The following is a 6,331-nucleotide window of genomic DNA, read 5'->3' as shown; positions in this document are numbered from 1 at the left end:
CAATGGTAGGAGTTTCTGCACTGACATCCCTCACAAAGGCCAAACAAGGAGGAAACTCCTTCCCAATCATCTGCTAGATCATCAAAAAGAAATCACCTTACTGAGAACATAAACCATCGAACCTTGCCACTCAATCCGTGGCATCCCCGGCACAGCCAACGTTGGCATCTTAGCGCAACAATCCAGAATAACACGACACGGAGACCACCAATCCATACTCAATATCACATCAAGATCTAACATACTATGCAACAAAGGATCCACTCGGATCTCCAAACCCCGATAGTCACCACACAAGGCCGATACACGCGACCCACAACCACAACATAATATCGCTTATGAGAACTCTCAGTCTCCAAATCCACATAGCACACGAATCACCATATCCGATCCCAAATCTACCGTCCGAATTCACAACACACCTCTAATACCCAATCACTCCACGAGGGATACTCCTAAAATTCTTTTGTGCCACCAAGCAACTCGAATATCAGCAGTCGATCAAACAAGAGAGTGCTGCAATACTAATGAAGTATCAATTCAAACACCTCGCCCTTTCTAAAATGTATACCCTCTTCAGCCACACCAATCAGTGATCTCATTTATCTAGTCATCTGAAACTGTCCATGTTGCCTAAGAATTTGTGACCTTCCTTTCAGAACTGAACCGTGACCTTACACATACAAATCTCAGTCCTATAAAACATATCACATATGCCATACCATCCTAGGATAACCATGAGAACTTCATATCAATTTCGAGCCACAAGCAACTACGTACTCAACTAGCCGAGAACTTTCTATTTGATCCCATCTAAAAGAAAATCACTATTCATCACATGCTCCTCACGCCAGTAGGAAATATACCACTCTCACCGTAGTAGAAACCATCAAGAATTCTCCGAATTCCATTTGCACAAAACTAAACCGTCAGAGCTGAATCCTTCTAACTCAACCAAGCTACGCAGGTCACTAAAACACAACCCAAGAGCATTGCCGCAAAACACCTGTAGAAACTCATTACCTCGAAAGCACCCAAAGAACTAGTCATATCCTTACCATGCCGATCCGGCCGACTACCAAGCTATCCCATCTATCCAAGTTTCCTCCTGACTTACCTTCAACTTGATACTCCTTCTTGCTATAACACCACAATTCCTCAACCCAGACTCACCACACGAGACCCAAGCATAAAACCACACTGTCTAAGGCTCAAAAGCCACTGTATACTCTCTTAACTATTCCCAAAAGCACCACATTTAAAATACCTACCCTGAAGGGACTTCCTGCGAATCCAAAGTTATTACCTTTACCTTCCTGATACTGATATATAAGATCCCATAATGATATAGAAATACCACAAGTCTTGACACCCTCCAATGCAAACCTCAGTTTCTGGCCAAATGTACAACTCGAAAATCTCAAATTATTACATGTAAAAATCTTGAACCCATTAGAACAATTCTCGAGAGTCATCCACTCTACTCAAACCGCAATTAGACCGATCAACAGACCGGACGACCTGTGCTCCAGTAGCATTCCAACACCGCAGAGTGTAACCTCACCTTAACGGAACCAAGCAACTTCATGATCTATGCACCCCACATCCTTTACCGATAACAACTCAAGTCGTTCCACGATTCTCATACACCCATAAAGCATAACATAACCTTTATTGAGATTTCCTTTACTCGAGCCATCCTCGATCTCAACCTCCGTAAGCCATAACTGATTCACCAGTATGCCTCAAACAACCAACATAGCACATAATCGTGCAATCAACTAATCAATAGCAGACTCCCCCACTTGGATGAAAGCCATAGATCAAAACACACAATAACTCATAATGCATCTACTCAGTTACTGCCATAATACCATAGTAAGATCAAACTTAATCCTTCATAAACTCGTGCAACACAGACCATCTAGTACTTCAAATCTTCTGCAAATCTCACGTTCACCCTCGAACAGTTAGGCCCACTCTCTTAAGCAACCCCAAATTTAAATTGCATCACATACATTTTACTGGTAAAGGAGATCTTCCAACAACAACATAAGGATCACACAAACTTCAGAATACTCCACAGGAGATAACCCACCTGCTTTGCCTCAAACTAACATCTCTTATACCCTTCCACCGTCATAAACATTACGCAGTCACTTAATCTTCCTGAGTCTGAACTCATATCACAACGTGAAATCTACTTCGCTTCCCCAACAAGGCAACATGAAAAGATCCTTCATCACACCCACAACTCGGGGCTATACTTCAAATCACGATGGAAATCAAACACCAAATAGTTCTTGCTTCCCCAAAGCAAACCTTTCTCATCTCAGTTCATATGAACACATCTCACAGTCACATCACACTCATCACGTAACTATCCAGTCATCACTTCCCTTAATAGGGACACAATCGAACATATAGGTCCAAAAACACGCGCTCGCGCAATCAACAGCTCAGGCTCAAGCTATAGGCAAAATTCCGGCCTCAAGTCTTCCAGACTGGCCCAACATCAACACACAGAGATCACATCTCGCCCCTCGATCAGGGGATCACAAGCCATCGATGCATATCTGGTACTGAGCGCTCATGCGCGCATACGAATGTGTGGAAGGAATTAAAAGAGTTACATTTCAAGCTGAATCAAGGATGCACGATAAGAATTCAAGAAGGTGAAATTTCCTAAAGGTTCTGCAGCCTCCCGAGGATAAGTACAGACGTCTCCGTAACGATCCGCGAGACTCTACTAAACCTGCTCATGACTCGCGAGACCTATGTAACCTAGGCTCTGATACCAACTTGTAACGACCCTAAAACCGACCCGGTCATGATGGCGCCTATCATGAAACTAGGCCAGCCGACACAACTCCCGAATTTAACCCTTTAATCAATAACAATCATTTTTAAGCCTTTAATTAATCAGATATCTCATAATGTAAGTCTAAATGAACAGTGCGGAATAAATACACAAGCCCGACATCGGGGTGTCACAAGTCACGAGCATCTACTAAGGTCTGAATACAACTAAGAGTCTAAAAATGTACTAAATACAGTCTAAGGAAGACAAGAGGGAGAAAAGCAGTGCTGCGAACGTCGGGCAGCTACCTTGCTAACTTCAATGACTCTGCCACTGAGCAATCAACACCCACTACCGGGTTCAGAAATACCTGAATCTGCACACAAGGTGCAGGGAGTAATGTGAGTACGCCAACTCAGTAAGTAATAAAAGTAAATGAAAGCTGAGCAGTAAGAAAACACGTAAGCCACGTCATAACTCTACAGCAAATACAGTACATTTCCAATACAGTACAGAAATCATTTATTTCGTAAATCAAACTCAATTTCAGTAAAAACACTTTCCTTTATAAAACATCTTCCAATGGTTTCAAACGAGTGATAAAAATAGTGAGTAAAAATGATAGAAACGTAAACAGCCCCTCGGGCAAAACATGTACCACAAACCACCCCTCGGGCATAATATCAACAGAACCAGCCCCTCGGGCTTGATAAGTAGGATTTTAACGTATTTTATGCCCCTACTTGCCTATGCTTTGAGTATAATTTGATACAAAATAATCCCAAAATGCTCACAGGTTGTGATTGATTGCAGGTTTGAGCGACAAAGTGACTGAATTGTCAAAGATCGGCTCAAAACAGAGTGAAACCTGCTCAAGCATCAAAGGCCAAGAAAAAAGAAGGAAAAAGATCCTAGTGCTGACCGCACAAAAGTGCACGCGGTCGCACTAGGAGATTCAGCGAAGTGCTAATTCATGACTCTCACAACGCGGCCGCGGTTGGATTTACACGGCCCTCGTTCAGCTCACGCGGCCGCGCCACATTTTTATGCGGTCCGCGTGAAGAGATTCAGAGAGATGAAATTTGGGGACCAAAGCAAGCCACGCAGCCGCGGTCACATTTACGCGGTCCGCGCCAGATCTCATGCGGCCGCGCTACACTTTTGCGCGGCCCGCTATCCTCAACTTCAGAGAGCCAATCTTCAAGATTTCAAGAGCCCACGTGGCCGCGCTACCTTTTTGCGCGGCCCGCGCTGACCCAACAGGGGTATTTTTGTCCAAGTTTTTCAGCCACTATAAATAGATCCTTTTTCCATTTTTAGGTTAAGTTTTAGGTACCTAAGGCTGCTGAGCTCGTGAGAACATTGGGTTTAGCCATTTTTGGCATTTTTAACCTCTAATTTTGTATTTCTTCCTTAGTAATCAATTATTGTGTTTGCTTCTTCATCTATTTCTTTAATTTTTGCATCTAGCATGAGTAGCTAAACTCACTAGCTAGGGTTGTGGCTCAACCCTAGTGTGGGTAATTAATGGGTGTTGCAATCTAAGGCTAGATTGATATTGGGTGTTTGCTATTTGGGTTAATTTTAGGTTTTCATTAAGGATTGGTGGTTGCAAACACTGATTCTAGCTTGGTGGGTTTAACTCTTCATGAGAAAGAAAGTCTATGACCCCAAAATTGACCCAACAAGAAATTGGGATGGACCCATGAGAAATGGTAGTCCCAATTAACGGGTTAAACCTCGAGAGAGTCATTACCCCACTTGAACCCTAGTTGCTTGGTCAAATTGGCCTATCAATTGGTCTCGAGAGAGTCAATTGGGCAAAATCATTCTCTCTACCGAGAGGTGTGAGAGTGGGTACAATTGAGCAACGGTTATAGCATAAGCCCCAAATAAGTCAATTTACCCTTAGTAGCATCTACCCGTTAGTTAGCCACCTAGGTAATGCCACGACCCTAGTGCTCTCCTCTATATTAATTACAACTTAGCAATATCTCCATAGCATAATTTAGGTTCAAATATTAGTCTTAAAATAGAAGATATAAAAACCAAAACCGAAAATGTTAGAAGTGATATTAGAAGCACAACTACAATTCTAAACTAAGCAGATAATACAACTCCCTCTCTAGCTCCCTGTGGAAAATCGATCCCGATCCACTATCGGGTAAAAGCTGTTGCAACCCGCTCTTCCTACTTTAGTGTAGTGTTGAGTCGGCAGCGATTAGGGCTACCTCACAATCACTCATAATCAGCCCCTCAGGCATAACATGAATCAAGAACCGCCCCTCGGGCAACATAGATCTAGAACAGCCCCTCGGGCGACAACACATCACTCACACAGGGTACCCGCGCTCACTAGGGGTGTAAAACTCTGGGAGGGGCCCCTTACGGCCCAAGCGCAATAACAAGCCACCTCGTGGCATAATCAACAGGCTCTCGGCCTCATATCAATCGTAAGCCACCTCGTGGCATAATAAACCAGGCCCTCGGCCTCTCATATATCACAAATCAGTATCACATGCTGCGGAGTGCAGCCCGATCCCATAACATCCTCACAACACAGGCCCTCAGCCTCACTCAGTCAAAACTCACTCAAGCCCCTCGGCTGCCAGTAAAACAAGTACTCGGCTAAAAATATCATTTTTTAAAATCAAGAGGAGTGAATAAAACCGAGTTATGAAAACAGTAAGAACATACCAATACTGAGTGTAAATATCAAACCAAAAACAGTGAGGAAATCAGTAATAAAAGCCCCTAAGGGTCCAAACAATCGGCACAAGGTCCAGACATGGCATTTAGCCCCAAACACAATAATACATTCCAAAATATAACAATATCAAAAAGTTTCCAAGTAAATACGCGACCTAATAGTCGTACGGGACGGACTAGGTCACAATCCCCAACGGTGCACGACCCCACCCTCGTCACCTAGCGTGTGCGTCACCTCAAAATAGCACAACGATGCGAAATCCGGGGTTTCATACCCTCAGGACAATATTTACAATCATTACTTACCTCTATCCAGTCCAAACTCCAGCCAGCGATGCCCTTGCCTCTCGAATCGGCCTCTGGATGCTCCAAATCTATCCAAAAACAGATTTATACCATAAAAATATGCTAAGGGAACAAAACCCACTCGAAAATATCCAATTTATACCAAAAATCCCGAAATTGGCCAAACCCGGCCCCCGGGCCCATGTCTCGGAACTCGATAAAATTTATGCCAAAATGATCCTCATCCTCCCCCGAGTCTATACATATCAAGAACACTGAAATCGGAGTTCAATTGACCCCTCAAATACCCATTTTAAGGTCTCTAAATCTCAAGCCCTAATTACCCATTTTGCATTGATTTTTCCCTAACTTTTCACCACTAATTAGACCTTTAATCACATATAAATGAGTTATGAAGTCAAGAATATTACCTCCAAGTGTTTCCCCTTTGGTTTCCTCAAAAATCTCACTCAAAAGCTTCAATCCCGTTCAAAAATGGTGGAAAAATGAAGAAGGGTCGCGGATTGGCTATTTAAA

This window comes from Nicotiana attenuata, unplaced genomic scaffold (genome assembly GCF_001879085.1).
Source record: "Nicotiana attenuata strain UT unplaced genomic scaffold, NIATTr2, whole genome shotgun sequence".
NCBI lineage: Eukaryota > Viridiplantae > Streptophyta > Magnoliopsida > Solanales > Solanaceae > Nicotiana > Nicotiana attenuata.
This window is presented reverse-complemented; position numbering follows the sequence as displayed.